At 36.0% G+C, this 20,344-nt stretch overlaps 1 long non-coding RNA gene across 1 annotated transcript; it reads right to left on the bottom strand.

The window, feature by feature from the left end:
* Positions 1-1,519: 1,519 nt before the first annotated feature.
* Positions 1,520-7,878, bottom strand: LOC148082062 (uncharacterized). The gene is made up of 3 exons (XR_015710909.1): positions 6,667-7,878; positions 5,730-5,829; positions 1,520-5,598 (listed from the first exon to the last, which is right to left on the bottom strand). It is a non-coding gene; the product is annotated as an uncharacterized LOC148082062 (long non-coding RNA).
* Positions 7,879-20,344: the final 12,466 nt, after the last annotated feature.

Raw genomic sequence — 20,344 nt, 5'->3', positions numbered from 1 at the left:
ATTTAATAAATATATTAGTTAATTTTATATCTGCTGCAGTCATTTGTTTAATAAAGTCAAAAACATGTTTAATAAATATATTAGTTAATTTTATATCTGCTCCAATCATGTGTTTAAGAAAGACAAAAACACGTTTAATAAATATATTAGTTTATTTTATATCTGCTCCAATCATGTCTATAATAAAGTCAAAAAACGTTTAATAAATATATTAGTTAATTTTATATCTGCTCCAATCATGCGTTTAATAAAGTCAAAAACACGTTTAATAAATATATTAGTTAATTATGTATCTGCTGCAATCATGTGTTTAATAAAGTAAAAAAACATTTAATAAATATATTAGTTAATTTTATATCTGCTCCAATCATGCGTTTAATAAAGTCAAAAACACGTTTAATAAATATATTAGTTAATTATGTATTTGCTGCAATCATGTGTTTAATAAAGTAAAAAAACATTTAATAAATATATTAGTTAATTTTATATCTGCTCCAATCATGCGTTTAATAAAGTCAAAAACACGTTTAATAAATATATTAGTTAATTATGTATTTGCTGCAATCATGTGTTTAATAAAGTAAAAAAACATTTAATAAATATATTAGTTAATTTTATATCTGCTCCAATCATGTGTTTAATAAAAGTCAAAAACACGTTTAATAAATATATTAGTTAATTATGTATTTGCTGCAATCATGCGTTTAATAAAGTCAAAAACATATTTGGTAAATATATTAGTTAATTATGTATCTGCTGCAATCATGTGTTTATTAAAGTCAAAAACATGTTTAATAAAGTCAAAAACATGTTTTATAAATATATTAGTTAATTATGTATCTGCTGCAATCATTTGTTTAATAAAGTCAAAAACACGTTTAGTAAATATATAAGTTAATTATGTATCTGCTGCAATCATTTGTTTATTAAAGTCAAAAACACGTTTAGTAAATATATTAGTTAATTATGTATCTGCTGCAATCAATTCTGTTATAAAGGAAAATAAAATAAACATTTAAACAACATGGAAGAGGTTGATACTTTCAGCTAAACTTCTTATATAGTAGACAAATTAAGTAAAACATTATCCACTGACATTAGAGCTTAATTTTCAAAAGTGTTTTTATTTTTTAGAAGGGCCATTTTAAAAGACATAAAAAGGTTTAAAAATGTGACTGATTTAATTAAACATTTAGAATTTAGGAACCAAAGAAGATGCAATAAAACAACCTAATTGAAAAGTTGGGAAAAAAAGAAAACATTTCACTTTGATTTGCATAAGATTTTTCCTGTAAATTTTTTTAATTACCTTTAATAACCATATATATATATATATATTTTTTTTTTTTTTTAAGTCTACAATCTAAAACTGGTGAACAAGCCACAAAAATAAATAGATGTTTTGTTTCCATAAATCCCTACAAATAATTAAAATCAAGTCCAGGCCGTTGAGTCTTGGATTTTGTTCCGAGCAGAGGCAGCGCGTCGAGGCCTCGTGCAAATAATTCTGGACACGTGATATTAATAAAATGTTCATTTCAGTTTATTCAAAATCAGAGCCACAATAAAAAAAAAGACATTATGCACATTTACAGGGGAAACGACACACGGTGCTGTTATTAAAATGATTCATCCCAGGTTAGCCTCACAACATCCTGGCGGTAATGATGGCGTCACATTAGAGCACAGCAGTAAACATCAGTCCCATTTCCCCAACAGTCCTCAGAAGCATGGCTGGAACAACGGCGGGCGCATTAGCAGACGGCCGACCGCCGTTAGCAGCTATGACAACACTTAGCGACGAGCATTCCTTATTGGCCGGATCAACAGGGAGGATGACACGGAGCATGCCGGCTCTTCACAACACTCAAGCAAGACACATGGTGTAATCGTCGCTGATGGCTTCATACAATATTAAACAACCTTCCATTCAGGGCCACGAAATCAGGATCAACCGCGGCTACGTTCGCCAGGCGCACAAGCTCACGATGCATCGACACACCGGGGGATCATGAGGATGCTTGATCATGAACGGGCGCCGCGGCAGCTGCCGAGGCCTCCTGCAACACAACAAAGATGGCCGACGAGAGCGCTTCAAGAAGAAGGCCGGGCGTGAGAAATCTTGGTTGTTATTGTTCGTCAATATTGTATGCAACATTCTATTTAATTTGATGAATACTGTTGGAGGAATTTAGAACTTTTCTTGAAGCTTCTTTCTTTTTAAAGATCTATATTTTCCCTTAAAAATAGGATATTTGAAGTTTAATTATATACTTGCTAGAGAATGAAACAACTGTGGGTCAAATACACTTAAACAGGTTAGCATGCTAGCTTAGCCCTGCAGGTTTTTAGTTTAATTTGTAAAAGTCTGTTGCTACTCAGGTTAACCTGCATTATTAGTGTTGTCTTATATGATTCTATAAAGTAGTACTACTTTAAGAATTACATATTTTAACCAGTAAAAAGGGGGGGAAAAGAATGTTGGCACGTCGTTGTTAGCATGCTAGCTCAGTGAGTTCCCTCTGCACAACACTATAATTATATGTGTCTTTTGTGACAAAGAATAAACAGAATAATGTTTTGTTATTTTCCTTTTCCTAAAAAAAGTTTTGGTTTTAGTCTATGAAACAAAGGGTCAGTAGCACATTTAAAGAATGTGTTTATTTTTAAGATTATAGCAACAAAAACAGAAAGTATTTCTTTAATTTATTGTGACAAATTGAAAAAAATTTCAAATGATTTAAAGTTTAGTTTTTTTTAAAATACAAATGATGATGTAACAAATACAAGATTAAATCTTGGTTTCTTTAAAAATATTACACAGGCCTCGATCTGGGTTTATCTTTATCCGCCGTCGGCCGTGAATGACTTGAACGTCTAAAGGTTTCATCTTGTTCTAGCAACAAACTGACCCTCACGCTGGACTGAATGTTTCGTTTTTTTCCCTGACGTTTGTGTCTGTTTGTCTTCAGAAAAGAAAAAAGCCAGCTCCAAGATGACGTTGCTGAAATCTAAATACATCCTGAGAGCGCGTCTGAGAGCAGACAGACGTGAGTAATCCTGAAGCGGAATATTGCGGGACAATAAAACCATTTGGAAGAGCGGGTCTATCATTTCCTCTTCCATCTCACGAGGTGCATTTATCCGAGCGTGGATGGGGGGTGTGGGGGGGGAGATGTGGGGGGTGCAGGGTGACATGCTGGAGGATATCACTGTATGAGTCAAGTTGATCCTATTAGCTGTTAAAATGGATTTTACATGGCTGTTAAGTTCCGAGTGTGCTGTCAGACATGGACGGGGCATCTATATTCATGGAGCGTCGCTGGGATGCGCCACCGGAAAAAAAAAAAAAAAAAGGAAAAAAGCTGCTTATGAAGCGTATGAGCCGAGGTAATTGTTTATCTAGACGCCTCTGCTCGATGCATAAATTGAGCTGTCCACCATTCATGGTGGACATTTTGTTTTCTCAGTGTGTGTGTGTGTGTGTGAGAGAGCTATGATAACTGTCATTGGAGCAGCATTAGCATATAAAAGGGGGCATGAAGAGGGCGAGTGGAGGCCCAGAAAAGATCATACAATGTGACGAGTCCACTTTTTTATTCATTGAGATTCAAGTACAAATATAGATATTTTTTTTAATAAAGCTTTACATTAACAGACCGTGGAAATATTGTGAGGCCTACGACAGAGGCCCCAAAACACAACAAACTTTGTCCACATTTAAAATAAATTTAAAGATAATTATTTTCTATTTGTTTACCTTTATTCCTTTGACAATACACAATAAATGTATGAAATATATTTTTCTATTTGCTTGCTGTTATTTGTTTGCTCGAAACTATGTTTTAAATAATGTAACAAAAATGGCTTTTAAATCATTAAAAAGTATATTACACTTGAAAAAAACAAATGGCACAGATACTCTATAGTTCATAAATGAAAAATAATCACTTTATTTTCCGAATCAATTCAGTAAATAATACGAATATTTAATACACAGTCAATAGTAGTATAACAACTACAATAAATGCACATATTTGACACAATAATACACAATAATTAGAAGAGTCGAGTGGATTTTGAGCAGTGCATTTATTTTATTTTAACGCAATGTACATGAACATAAATAAATGGATTTAAAAAAGAAAATGTTGAAAAATATTGTATTTTTTATGTCTATTCTGGTATTCTAAATTTAGCCATGACGAGATGAAACAATTAAATATGTTATATTTTATATTGTAATTGTGGCCATAATATATATAAAGTACGTAAGTAGAAGTATATGAGTTTAATAAATGACTTCATTTGAGATACATCTTTTTAGTATAGCATTAGTTGAGGCGATAATATATTTTTATAAATGTTACCTCATAAGCAGTATTCTATTAACGTATCAAGGTTAATAATGGGGTTAATCTATAGGCATTACAAATGGATACAATAACATTGTCTGGATTTATTTTGTAACGATCCTGTAAAACCTGTCAAGTGTTTTGAGATAACGCTGTTATCATTTGACACTTTAAATAAAATCGAATGGAATTGAGTTTAATTCATTTTTTTTATTACGATTATAATTATATATTTAAATTGAAAATAGATACATTTTATAGATAAAAAATATATTTAAAAAATGTAACATTGTTTTACATTTATATACAATTTAATTATTATTAGATATCATTTAAAAGACTGAAATTAGAATCAACTGTCAATCATCCTGCAGGGGTCAAAGGGCAGACTGTGCAGCACCATGCTGAAGGGATTTTACTTTGGTAATCCTGCCATGAGTAGCATGTCAAAGGGGCTGCTGGGAAATCTAAGGCCTCAAACACAGCAAGCAACAGGTCAGGGGTCACGACTGGTGTACACATGCACCTAATTGGTTGACAAAGATGGAGCAACTCAAGCAGCATCCAATCACACCTGGGCAAAACCAACAGTAAATCCAGAGCGGACAGGTTTTTGGTTTTCGTCACCCGCAGCGACTCTTCATGCACAAACTACTCCCCAAAACGACGAGACGAAACGATCGGGATACACACAGAAGCAATGTGAGACACAGAGACACACACACTCTGTCCATCGCCACGGAGACAGAAACACAGATGCAAAAGAGACATTCAACTGCCCGCCAGAGTGGGATTCACCCAATCTGAAAGTCCTCTTTTTTGGTGGTGGGGGTTGGAGGGGGGGGTAAGAGACAGAGTGTGTTGAGGTGAGTGGGTGGGTGTTTGGGGGGCCAGGGGAGCCGGTGTTAAAGGGGGCGAAGAAAGGACTCTCCTCGACTACGCGTATTCTTAAGCAATAACAACGTGATCCGTATTATCCACCCAAGAATACCCGTCACCGAAGAGAGTCAGTGAACATGGGAGGGAAGAGGAGGAAGGAAGGGAGGAGGGGGGCTAAGCCAGAAACCACGGGGGAGGAGCCACTGCCAACGCATCATCACCAGCTTCAGCAAGGCCATCAGAAGCAGCCCCTCTTCAGGCTCCAGTGGCAAACAAACACAGACACACACAGAGAGAGTGGGGGGGTCGCATTGATTGAAGACCGCTCGCTGCAGCGCGAGGCAAAGCTCCATCAATGGCTCGTCTGCAAATGAGAAAATTGAGAATGGTGGCATTTTCAATGTGAGCCAGCAGAGAGTGTGTGTGTGAGGGTGGGCAGGGGGGGGGGAATTAAAAAAAAAAAAAGCTGAAGAAGGGAAGCAGCCAGACTCTTACCTGGACCACGGTCCCGTTCGGTCTCCCCTCCCTGCCGCCGAGGACGGACCCCGCTGACGCCGGCGCTCCTTCTCTGCATGGAACTGGGAGGGGGGAGGGGCTGAGGGTGGGGTTTGGGTGGTGGTGGTTGGGGGGGGGGGGGTAGCGTACACAGGGGAGATGAAGGGTTGCAGGGTTAGGGAGGTCAGGCCAGGAGGCGTTGTAGTGTGACAGTAGCTCCATATACTCCATTACCGAACCCCCCCCCCCCCCACACCTCACATCACCCCCCTACACACCCTGACAGCGATCAACATGTTACATCACCATCTCAAACATCTTCTTATTCCTCAATAAAGTTGCAATAAATCATTTCTCAGCCATAAATCAAAACTCACACCCCAAAAAAAAAAAGAGAATTCGTGGAAACAAAAGAAAAGGAATAATGAGATGCAAAGTTGCTTTTTCGCCCAGAACCACTTGGCCCTCAGAGACTCACGCATGAGCACACACACTAACACAAACATGCACATCCCGAGCCAAAAAAAAATCTGAGAAGACCCCCGCCCAACCTGCTGCAGAGAGAGCTGGGATTTACCACCCACAGCCAAACACTTCTCCTCGCCCGCTGACCCACCCAGGCCATCTGTGGAGAGACGACCCGGGGGCTCCTCACTCACACACACACCCAACATCGATTAATAAATGTTGGCAAAAAAAAAAAAAAAAACGGCCAGAAGCCTTAAATCAAACATTTTTCTCCTAAAACTTCCGAACACCACAGGTTGTCCGACTAACAATTCTTTCCCACTGAAAAGTTGATGACGGATGGAAAGTCACGGAAACTTAGACAAAAGACACAAATTATGAAAATGTTAACCCTGGAAAAAAAAGAAGAATTTTCCCGCCAGCTTAAGAAGAGAAGACAACAGGTTTACTCAGTGTGTCGGCCTCTTACCCTCCTCTCTCCTCCGCCTCTTTGCTGTAGCCCAGGGTGTTGCCGCTCCTCTTCCTTTCCTCTAAAATTCCCTCCCCTTCCACCATTCTTTTTTTCCTTCCTGACGTCTTCCCAAGGGTCCACGGAAGAGGTAGTGGTGGTCTTCCTCCCCCCTCCTGGTTTCGAGGAAGAGCTCCCTGAGGAGAAGGAGGAGGCAGATCCCGGCAGGAGACGCTGGTGCTGATGCTGCGGCGGCAGAGATGCTCGACAGAGAAGGAAAAAAAAAAAAAAGAAAAAAAAAAAAAACCTCCTCCTCTCCGTTCAGCAGCCGCTTTAGTGGCTCGGTCGAAACAAATGAACCGGCAGAGCGAATGAGAGCGCAGGAAGCAGACGGAGAAGAGAACGAGGAGGGAGGAGGAGAGTGTGGTGTGATATGGCATCTGCGAGAGAGTGATGGAGAGGAAGAAGAGGCATACGGAGGTAGACATGGTTGGGGGGGGGGGGGGGGAGCGAGAGGATGGACAAAGGAGGAGGAGAAAGACAGAGGTTGGGTGAGGCAGGATGCAGGAGGGATGACAGGGAGGGAGAGAGAGAGTAAGCAAGAGGAAATGGAGAGAGATGTAAAGAAGAGAGAGAGAGAGAGAGAGAGAGAGAGAGAGAGAGATTGCAGCAATGAGACGCTTCAGGCAACACACACACATACAAACACACACACTACAAACACACACAGAGAAAAAAAGGAACATGAACACACACTGAAATTATAGATTAATTGTGGAGATTTACTCCTTCAGGAAAAAGTAGAAACTAAACGAATGAAGATGATGACGATGATGATGATGATGATGATGATGATGATGATGATGATGATGATGATGATGATGATGATGATGATGATGATGATGATGAAGATGATGATGATGATGAATGAGAATGAAGTGGCTTAAATCTTGATAAGAATGATACACAGCAGCAGAATTATGATTATGTGATGCGTAATAAGGCACAAACTCACAACGAACACACACACACACACACACACACACACACACACACACACACACACACACACACACACACACACACACACACACAAACATCCAGAGTAAGAGGAAAAATAGGCAGCAAATCGAACGAAAAAAAAAAAAAAAGCAAAAACACTTGTTTATTGTGGTCATTGTTATGCTATCATGTCAACAATGACCAGAACTAAATTTGTATTGATGATGATGAAGAAAAACACAAATCTAACGACACATTTACAAGTTTATTCATTTATATAACATAAATGGTTCTATATTGAGACGGAGGCCGCTGTGTTGCAATCATTCATAAAAAAAAAGATGTATCTGTTTTATTTATGTGTTTATCTAAATTATATATTAATATAAAGTATTTAAACATTTCATTTGTGAAGATTTTATTCAGTAAAAATGTGCCTTTTTTTTTAAAGCATACAGACTTAAATCATTTACATTAATCTACAGTTGTAGGCCGACACACAATTTGGTAACACGTGTTTAATTTCAACAGGTTGTTATTCCTGGTCTAGAAAAGCGCTCTATAAATATAAATTACTTACTTACTTACTTACCTAACCCTTGTGTTATCTCAGGGTCAAGGTGACCCGAAGGCCTCCTGGCTTCCTGAAATACATTACCAATGGTGGAGGTTGTTCCCTTTAACCCAGAGACAACACACAAGGGTTAAACTTAATGATACAGGTTAAGAAAATGAAGGACATTTATTTTTGAAATTATAAATATTAAAATGATTTATATTAGACTGTGTTTAGTTATAAAGAGAAAAATCTATCAAAAATATTAATATGAATAGTTTAAAATTGAATTACCTTCATATTCTCTTTCATTTTTTTGTTCCATTAAAATATTAACTTAAGTAATGTATATTTATTAAAAACTATTTTCGTAGTTGTCTTAAATCAATATTTTATCACTGGATTCATCCTATTGTTATTTTTGTTATTATTAATATTAATATTTGTATTACCAACATTATAATAATAATACTAATGATTATTATTATTTTTATTATTATTATTGTTATTATTATTATTATTGTTATTATTATTATTATTATTATTATTATTATTATTATTATTATTATTATTATTATTATTATTATTATTATTAATATTTTTTATTATCATCATCAACATTATTATTATTGTTTTGCAGATAAAATTACTTTTATTTTTCTCATCATAAAACAGGTTTAATGATCATCATTAGTTTCGTACGACTAGAGTATTATTTTTAATATTATATTGTCCCCTGCTTGTTATCTGTTTTTTTTTTTTAAATTAGGTATTAAATTAATGAAGAATTGAAGAGATTAAAATAAACATCTAAAACTGATGACTCCAAGAACAGTCTTGGAATGTCTCGAATGTTCAAATATTTGAACTATATACAATTAAAAACGTACCTATATTTTCTATTTTGCTCAAAAATGCTACATTTGTGGCAGAGGTCTATGAATAGCATCACAATGTGCTTTAAATGGTTTATATATTTCTGTGAGAAATGCTGAAGACTTCCTGAGATCAACTGGAAATGGGAGCATAAAAGGAAAAAATTAGTGGTTGTTACAAAAATAAATAATATGTGTTTCCCAAAGCACAGGTTGTAAAAAAAAAAAAAACAGACTTTGATCCAAAACACTTCAACTGCATTTAACCGACGTGAAGCCAACATGTCAGCGGGGACAGGAAGTGACATGCATAATTTAAATGACCGTAACTCATCTGCCTTCCACGCTAACAGAGCATTTACCACAGATTCTGTGGCGACGAGAGGAAGATACTTTCAGTTCTACACGTGACTTAAAACCTCGGTGTCGTGCTGGTAAAACGTGGAAGTGGACCTTGTTTAACTACTAAGTTTCAAATGCATACATGTGATTTTAAACCCTGTTCAAAGTATTTGTAACATATAGACTATTGATGGGAAATTTTGTTATTATTTACAATGATTAATAAAATGAGACATTATCAGATACATGAATTCTTGCTGTACCGTGAATATAGAGCTTTGTTCTTCTTGTTGTTTTTTCATCAATATGCATGAATAAAGGTTCATTTTACTGTACAAATATAATGATTACTATAAAAAAAACCTTGTCAATTAAATAAGTTATATTTTATTTATTTTCCATGATAGCTCCTACAGTAGTGTCTAGGACATTAAACCGACAAATTTTTTGGCCTTCCATGTATTATTTTTTCTCTGTTAATCACATGATACACACAGAAGTTACTACTTTGTTGTATGGACAAGAGTTATGGACAAGAGTGATGGACAAGAGTGATGGACAAGAGAGATGGACAAGAGTGGTCTAATATGTTTCCCATGGTGATTAAAAGTGCTCTTCAAACAATGTGGGTTTTCGACACATATTTGACACATAAACACTAGCCAGCTAGTCAGTGTCTTTGGCTGATCTGCGGTAAAATATTGCTCTTTTTAAAGTTTTTGAGTTGAAACCAGGATGAGTCCTGCAACACCTCCTCCACTTTCAATCCCTAAATATAAACTTTGACCTCACTGCTTCATATATTTATCTGACAGTATATGTTGAAATTGAATTGCTCAAATACCTTGTCTTTTAAACATGCATTTTAATCTTAATATTCTCCATTTTCTTTACTTTTTTTGGAGGGTTTATGATATATTGCAAGATTTAGTTCACACTACTAAACTGTGATCACGTGATCGATGCGCACACATGGAGATGCTCCTGGAACACGCTTTTCAACGCATTGTCACTTAAAAAAAAAAGGCCGAAAAGATAGTAAAGTTTAACAGAGAAGAGAATTTGAAAAGAGGTTAAATTTCCTCTCGCCATTAGGAGTCTCAGCAACAAGTCCCACCGCTGACTGATGACATTTTCAATTAGTGATGCTTAAAATAATGTGAGGAAGGAGAAACTCTCTTCCCAGCTAATGGCTGGATTGTGTCATGTTCCTGGTAGGTGCTGAGATCACACACACACACACACACACACACACACACACACACACACACACACACACACACACAAGAAGAGATCAGTGGTGCAGGGACTTGTGATATCGTGCCATTATTTTTCAAAGCGGGAAGGACATGAAATGGCACAAACATCACACAAGCTTTCATGTTCTCTTTTTCTTTACGTTGGCTTCAGTGGAAGTCGTTCTGTCGCTACCACCAACCCATGCGTCATAATGATTCTGTTTGTTATCATCTCATTCCTTCAGCTCTTTATCATACTGGAGCAAGAGTCACCGTAAAAAAAAAAAAGAAAAAAAAAAGAAGGGGGAAAAAAAAATGCAACAAAGTCATTATATTTGCATGTTGTCCGTCAAAGGGAATGAAAATCTTTGACATGGTTTCACATCTACATGTCTCATTTTATCTTGAATGGACTTGTTAATGTAAAAAAAAGGACAAAGGAGCCACGCTGCGTCGACAGGAGTCTAGTGCCCCCTAGTAGAAGCGGAGGGAACGTTCGCTTCATCCTCCCAGCAGGAGTCTGGAGGTCGAGCTGCAGAGATATGAGAGAGAGTCTCACGCCTCGATGGATAACGGCTGATAATGCAGCTCCTAAATAATAAAGTTTATAATAGCTGATAAGGCAACTACTAAATAATTAAAATGTATATTCATCTGAGGAGAAATGACTCCCATTAGGAAAGCTGATTAATTTATCCTGATAAATGGTGTTATCGCTGCGTAAACATTTCAGACCACTAGTGTCTTGTTGATAATGAAACTTTATTATTTCAGTCTTTACAAGCATCACAAAAAAAAAAAAAAAAAAAATTATGAGCATTTCTCAGAGCAGCTTAAAAAAACGTGAATTGAGTTTCCTCTCACGTAACTAACTAGTTGGCATGCTGGGTAACATGCAGATGAAACTGCATGACCACGACCAGGTTGCAGGTTTGAGTCCCAGAGCATACATGGGGATTTGCTGTCGTCCAGCAACAATGATTAAGGAGTGGCGACATCCTTAATGTTCATACCTTGTAAATAGGTTTAAATAAATGTCTACGCTAAAATCAATTTACGAGTAAATGTATTTGTCTCCATATGTCCTCTGTTCTGGAATATATATTGTACCAAGCTTCTCTCCTGGTATAGCCAGGACAGGCTCCAGCTAATGCCATTAAAGAGAAAAAACGGCGGAAAATGATGATATGCATTTGTTTCGTTAAATGTTTTTCTGACCTTTTCTAGCACTTAATGGTTGTTATTTTATCTTCATTTATGTGGTTTTCTGCAACTGCTATTTGAGAAATTATACATTCAAACACATCTGCAGATGGTCAGTGAAAAAACTCTAATGAAAGGAAAATGAATAAAATCAAATTACATGTTATACCTCTGAAAACACGTCCAGGAAAAAAGATTGAAGAGACTAGCATCTTCAATTTCACTGTTTTATGTAGTCGTGTTCTTATTTTATCTTTAGGTTTGAGTTTATTCATATAAATTGGATTTTAAAATGATTCATAAATAGGTTTTGTATAACAGAATTTCCAGATCTGGACATCTCTTGTGGTGTGGCAAATTTACATTCTAACCAAATGCATTTATTCATATTGTCAGTTTTTCATGAATTGTATTGTTTTAGACAATGAGGGGATTTTCTGTTTTTCACTACAAGAATGTTCCGAGGAAAATGATTGATTCAATATCATCATTCTGTCATAATTTCAGTTCACCGCAGCTCAGAAATAAAGTCTCCGCTCTGATACGTGATTTAAAGGGCCAGCGTGCACTAGTTCCAATATCATTTCTAGCGTGTGCAGTTGCTAGGTTACCGGCTCCCAGAAACTCACTGGTCTAGCAGCAACTCTCTGACTTTACGTCTCCTGTCGTGACATATGAAGTTATGAAAACTACTTTGTCCTCCGTCTAAACCCCCCTCGACTGTCCTCTGGATGCCCTTCTCTCTGAGAACGTGTGTCCGAAAGTTTAATAATCATCGTCCGTCTGCAGACAGATCTCAAAATCTTCTCTGGAAATAATATTGAAGGTGACATTTCAATGTTGATTATTTTAAAGGAGACTGGTTTGGATCATTTAAGTAAGTTGTCAGTAAGCAAGTGGAAAAGATACAGTTGAACCTTAGATCAATTTGTACTGAAAACCTTTACAAATATCATTTTTTTCAACCTTATTGTTATGGTTTGGTTCAAAAGTAATACAAAAATGAAACTTAACCAACTGTTCCCGAAAGAAAAAGCAACGTCTGATAAGAAGTGAAAATTTTAGACTATTCAGAGAAATATTCTTGCCGCTGGGTTAAAGAAAGAGAAGATTTGTTATCTGAAGCTTGTTATGTAGAGACATATTCCTGAATAGCTGATGAAACACGGACGCTCGCAAATATTGTGATTTGTTTTTAGGCCTAGAAACAAACTCTTAACCCCTTTCATCTACTGCTGGCACTTTGTTGTTTTTATCCTGATTTTATTGTGCAGCGACCTTGAGTCTCGTGAAAGCTGTTTTAAATAAAATGTATTATTATTCTTATTATTATTATTAAAAAAAAAATTGAAAAGTCGATTTGAAGATTTTGAAATGGTGTCAGCAGTAGGACTGTAGCAAAAAACTAATCTCACTATATGATTCCATACGATATTTTGAGCTCAGGATACGATGATGAGATGATGAGATGTATTCATTTTACGATACGATTCCATACAATATATTCCGATACACCTACGTAACTTTAGTAACAGTTTTTAGAACCGACTGTATTGTCTCGTCCTGCCATCTGGCAGCTGGAGGTATAATTGCAACACAAAAATGTACAAACACCCTAAATATTTGCATACTTATTGTAAATAAAAACACTTATTTTACAAGTTATTTTTTTACACACACTTAATTGAATTTAAATAAACCAAAAAGGTGAAAACAAATAAAGTCGATACAGATACTGGTGAAACACAATCAATATTAATCTGTGTATTTATTTTTCTTTTTCCCATGAATCCATTTGATGAGTTGAAATTACGCAATTAAAAAAAACATGAATGGAAACAGTTAATAACAAACCTCTCTGAATGATTGGGTGGATGTACCTAGTCACATGATCAGATTACATTGAGCAAACATGGCGGGATACATGTGATAAGAAAAATAGGACAATGCTTTTTCTTAACATCGTACTTGAGAACAATATTACAGTCCTAGTAGTGAGAGTGAAAGTTTTGAGCGCCCCTTGTCATGATGTGTTTTGTAATGAGTTTAATATCATTTAAAGAGAGAAAACAACTCATTTAGATTCATCAATGGATCTCTTTGTGTGTTTAGAAGCAACTGGAGTTCCCCGGAAAACCACACAAGAGTTAAGTATGACGATCTCAAACAGAAAAGAGCCTGAGGAACATCTTGACGCTCAGGAACCTCACAGATAAATTAAAATAACTCCAAATAAAACCAAATCACAGCGCAGCGTCAATGACTTGAGAGAAACATTAAAAAGTAATTTAATTTGCTTCTGTATTTGGCAATCAAAAGAAAGATTTCTGACTTATTATTATTACTCAAATGAAATGTGTTGCTAAAAACATCCCGGACACCATCAGCCCTAATATGCTGTTTACTATTCCAGCCTAACAAGGTGAACACAGATGAAGCCTTGATTAGCATTTCTATGCGCTCCTGCCTCCAAAAGGAGGATGGGCGCTCGTACTGGGGCGCTTAGAAGCAGGTCGCCCCTTTTAACTAAAGCATCTCCACCGCTGCTTGTCAGTCACTGACCTCTGACCTCATCTCCCGGAGTGTCGCCTAACAAGCAGGTACTCCGGGGGGGTTCTGGAAATGCTGCGGGGTCAGGAGGTCGCGAGGATGAAGAAGAGGGTTGTGATGTGAAGAATGCAAACGTCCGTCGTGTGCGGACGTTTTAATGACAACTGTGTTAGTGGTGAGAGGGGTTCGTGTTTAAACGAGTGGAACACCAGAACGTTGACATGATGAATCGCTTTCCCGAGGCAGCGGCGTCTTAATGGTGCGGAAGTTTCAGATCAAGCCTCACTCTTCTCTGGAATACAGTCGACACAGGAGTGTTGAAAAGTCAACCGACCGAAGACACACACACTAAGAATTTACCAATATAATATTGAGTTTTTCATTTGCTCGTTCAGTTATTAATTGAATATTTCACTAAAACAAAGAAAAAAGGAGTGTTAAACCCATACGAGAAAGTTGTCGGTTCAAATCCAAAACATTAGGCTGTGGAGTTGTTATTGGATATGTTAATCTGCCACTATGTAACTGTAGATACTGTATATACATTTTATAAATCATTCATACGACCTGCCACAAGTGGACTCTACAGAACAAACGGAAGACCCTGTGCCAAGAATCTACCCACACATTCAATAACACTCTCCTTTGGCGATACACGTACAGCAGTGTCATGATAGTGTGGCTCATGTTCAGCAACATTGACACAAACAAAGTGTGTCTATTTAGCCGTCCATCTATCTACATGTGTAACTACTGGTCTTTTCATCCATCCATCTACATGTCGAGCTATCTCTCTCTATTTCCACCTGTCTATCTATCTGTTCATCCGTACATCTATCTACCTTTTTATTTTGTCCCTCTATCCTTCTATCTACAGATCTAGCTAATCTTCTCCCAAGCCGTCTGTCATCTATCTATCTATCTATCTATCTATCTATCTATCTATCTATCTATCTATCTATCTATCTATCTATCTATCTATCTATCTATCTATCTATCTATCTATCTATCTATCTATCTATCTATCTATCTATCTATCTATCTATCTATCTATCTATCTATCTATCTATCTATCTATCTATCTATCTATCTATCTATCTATCTATCTATCTATCTATCTATCTATCTATCTATCTATCTATCTATCTATCTATCTATCTATCTATCTATCTATCTATCTATCTATCTATCTATCTATCTATCTATCTATCTATCTATCTATCTATCTATCTATCTATCTATCTATCTATCTATCTATCTATCTATCTATCTATCTATCTATCTATCTATCTATCTATCTATCTATCTATCTATCTATCTATCTATCTATCTATCTATCTATCTATCTATCTATCTATCTATCTATCTATCTATCTATCTATCTATCTATCTATCTATCTATCTATCTATCTATCTATCTATCTATCTATCTATCTATCTATCTATCTATCTATCTATCTATCTATCTATCTATCTATCTATCTATCTATCTATCTATCTATCTATCTATCTATCTATCTATCTATCTATCTATCTATCTATCTATCTATCTATCTATCTATCTATCTATCTATCTATCTATCTATCTATCTATCTATCTATCTATCTATCTATCTATCTATCTATCTATCTATCTATCTATCTATCTATCTATCTATCTATCTATCTATCTATCTATCTATCTATCTATCTATCTATCTATCTATCTATCTATCTATCTATCTATCTATCTATCTATCTATCTATCTATCTATCTATCTATCTATCTATCTATCTATCTATCTATCTATCTATCTATCTATCTATCTATCTATCTATCTATCTATCTATCTATCTATCTATCTATCTATCTATCTATCTATCTATCTATCTATCTATCTATCTATCTATCTATCTATCTATCTATCTATCTATCTATCTATCTATCTATCTATCTATCTATCTATCTATCTATCTATCTATCTATCTATCTATCTATCTATCTATCTATCTATCTATCTATCTATCTATCTATCTATCTATCTATCTATCTATCTATCTATCTATCTATCTATCTATCTATCTATCTATCTATCTATCTATCTATCTATCTATCTATCTATCTATCTATCTATCTATCTATCTATCTATCTATCTATCTATCTATCTATCTATCTATCTATCTATCTATCTATCTATCTATCTATCTATCTATCTATCTATCTATCTATCTATCTATCTATCTATCTATCTATCTATCTATCTATCTATCTATCTATCTATCTATCTATCTATCTATCTATCTATCTATCTATCTATCTATCTATCTATCTATCTATCTATCTATCTATCTATCTATCTATCTATCTATCTATCTATCTATCTATCTATCTATCTATCTATCTATCTATCTATCTATCTATCTATCTATCTATCTATCTATCTATCTATCTATCTATCTATCTATCTATCTATCTATCTATCTATCTATCTATCTATCTATCTATCTATCTATCTATCTATCTATCTATCTATCTATCTATCTATCTATCTATCTATCTATCTATCTATCTATCTATCTATCTATCTATCTATCTATCTATCTATCCGTCCATACTTCTATATACCAATCTAGCTTTCTATTTTTGTCTGTCCATCTACCTGTCTAGCTATCTATCTATCTATCCGTCCATACTTCTATATACCAATCTAGCTTTCTATTTTTGTCCGTCCATCTACCTGTCTAGCTATCTATCTATCTATCCGTCCATACTTCTATATACCAATCTAGCTTTCTATTTTTGTCTGTCCATCTACCTGTCTAGCTATCTATCTATCTATCCGTCCATACTTCTATATACCAATCTAGCTTTCTATTTGTGTCCGTCCATCTACCTGTCTAGCTATCTATCTATCTATCCGTCCATACTTCTATATACCAATCTAGCTTTCTATTTTTGTCCGTCCATCTACCTGTCTAGCTATCTATCTATATATCTATCCGTCCATACTTCTATATACCAATCTAGCTTTCTATTTTTGTATGTCCATCTACCTGTCCAGCAATCTATCTATCTATCCATCCATACTTCTATATACCAATCTAGCTTTCTATTTTTGTACGTCCATCTACCTGTCCAGCTATCTATCCGTCTGTCCATCCATACTTCTACCTGCCTATCAGGCCATTGGTCTCTTTCTATCGTCTGCCTATTCCATTTTCACCTACAGATCTAGCTATCCATTTCTTACTCTTGTCTTGTCATCTAGCTACAGTATCTAGCTATCCATCTGTCGCCCCCTACACCCTTTAATCTGCCAATCTAGCTATCATGCCTCTCAGCCACTATGTACTTCTATCCATCTTTCTCGCCATCCATCTATGTGTCTGTCCATCCGTCCGTGTTAAAAGTGTCATGATAAGGCACAGAACGAGTGTGATGTAGAACAGAGTGAAAAAGCAAACCACTTGCATTAGCAACGCCCAACTTCAAGAAGACCTCATACCAGGTGAATCTGTCGATATAATAACTTTTGAAGTGTTCAACAATCGATCTTGTTGTACCTTCCATACTAAACAGAAAACACATTGAGAAAAAGGCAATTGGCTCAAAAAGACAATGAGAAAATGTGTTTTTCATCCAGACCATGTCTTATTGTTTGACCTTTGTGTTTCCTTAGCATCTACTCTGATAACCAGGGTTGCAGTTCTGTACACATTATGTGCTTCTTGTATGTGTATTGCTTTGTTTTCTCTGTTTGCTTTGCTACACAAAGCCTCACACATTGACTCTACATCTAGTGAAGGAAAAGACAATGAAAAGTCCTTGAATAATCTTGCGGCTTCTAACGACGACGCCCATGTGCTCTGTTCCAGAACTATCATCTTCATTAAAACAAAGCGAACCATCACATCACTCCAATAAATCTCATGCGACTGTGGGGACAAACTCTGTTGTTATTGTTAATTCCATAATGGTTTTGGAATCACTAGATAATATCACCAAACGAAATACTACCAAGACAACGTCACTGATGTCCTAGTGGTTAAGACTCTAATGAATGTCGTATCTCATATAAGACATGGACGTCGTAGCTTTGTTGTCACCCGTCTGTAACTGAACCACGGTTTTGAAGACTATTTGTGGACGCTACCTTTTTGGAAAAGCCATTTTTCCGGCTGAGCCAGGCTCCAGTCAAGAGGCGGAGTTTCGACCAGATAAATTGTGATTGGTTGAGGCTAATACTTCATTTCGATAGCACCCGTTTTAGGGTTGTTGTTGTTTTTTTTTGGCAAATTGAGTGAAACTGTTACACGGAATATAAACATGAGGGTGTGAGTGAAATAATAGGAAAGAAAACAAGTCTGTATAGTGAACCAGGCTGTGAATATGTTTTTATGTTGTCATTTTTTTTTGTTTTTTGGCTGGATGTGTATGTGACTGTCTGCCTTGTATGTCTGCTATGGATTCACTTTTTAATACCAGATGATGAAAATAAATGAAGTTGAGGGAAATATTGTGGGGAAAGACAATAAAAGAACATTAGGAAAAAATAGATATCTTTTAGGGAGGGAAATGAATGTTAGGGAAAAAGGTCAACTTTTTGAAAGGAAAAAGAAAAGGAAGTCAGGCGTGAAAAATAGAAAAATGTGACAAATGACCGAAGCGTATTCTCTTTACGGTGAAGGTCAAACTAGTGTCAAATGAATAAGCACATTTAAGTGCATTGATTTAACTGGCCCTGATTGTTTAAGGGTTGAAATATTTTAAGGGTGATCCTTTACTGAGGCGAGTGTGCGGAGGAAGTAAATGACTCGATGTGAACCCGCGGAAGAGGTCGAGTCCTAAACATCAGCATTCAAGGAAAGAAAGTACAAGTTGACTTGCTACAGCCGGGGATTGTTTCTCACTGATTTGAGGGCAAAATTACTCATATATTGACCCAAAGTGTGACCTCCTGCTAACTGCCACAGGCTCTATTCATATCTGACAGAAAGTGTGTGTGTGCTTACGTGTGTGTGTGTACAATGGCTCCAAACCAAAAAGCAAATGAAGGGCTGTGACCCGGGGCGAGCCTAAGGAGAGGCAGCCAGGCCTGCAGCTAACTGACTGAATTTGAACTGCGTGATTAAGAATCAAGTCACTGCAGGACGCCTGTAATATATTCAGCCGCACTGGAAAATAATATAACAACAAAAATACAAACGATCAAACATGGACGAACGTGCACACAAAAAATGTGTTACAGCAGCGAGTCAGAGCGAGAAAATATCCCTTTTTAAAAGATGAAAGCAAATGAAAAAAAAACAAATGTGGGTATTTTCTAGGAGTAATTGTGGGGGGCTGATCTCCAGTGTACCTGAAAGTGGAGGAAGTGAGACGTCTTTCAGCTGAGAATGGATATTTTTTTTTTTTACTCTCAGCGTGGCAGCTTACATTTTATTTGAGCTTGGTTGAATGTCAAGGTCTATTTTTTTTTATATTTTCCTCATGACTTTAGTTTTGTTCACAAAAGAAATAAACTTGAAAATAAACTAAAATATAAGATATTATTGAAGGGAAAATGAGAGACACACAGTACAAAAGGTGACAATGAGTAAAAGTTTGCTGTGAAAAAAATGGTAAATTAACTTAAATGTAAAAGGAGCATAAGTTGAACAACCATTCCAAAAAAACTGACCATTAAAAAAAAAGTAAAACCAACAAAAAGTAGGAAAAAAGTCCAATAAGGGCTACAAAAAATAGAAAAGTCCTTACAAAACTAGAAAAATTGGTCCTACCTTTTAGCATTAGCATGATTGAAAACTGACATGTAAAATATTTGGGACACAGTCAGAAGAAAGTGAAGAAGCTATGAATGAGTTGCTAACATATACGTTTCTCATTATACACAAAGCAACAACAAAAAAGTGTGTTTAGGACATACACTGTATGTAGGGAAACAAAAAATGT

This window comes from Callionymus lyra, chromosome 4 (genome assembly GCF_982586985.1).
Source record: "Callionymus lyra chromosome 4, fCalLyr1.hap1.1, whole genome shotgun sequence".
NCBI classification, from domain to species: domain Eukaryota; kingdom Metazoa; phylum Chordata; class Actinopteri; order Syngnathiformes; family Callionymidae; genus Callionymus; species Callionymus lyra.
Note: the sequence above shows the minus strand (reverse complement) of the source record. Positions and strands in the feature narration are given on the sequence as shown.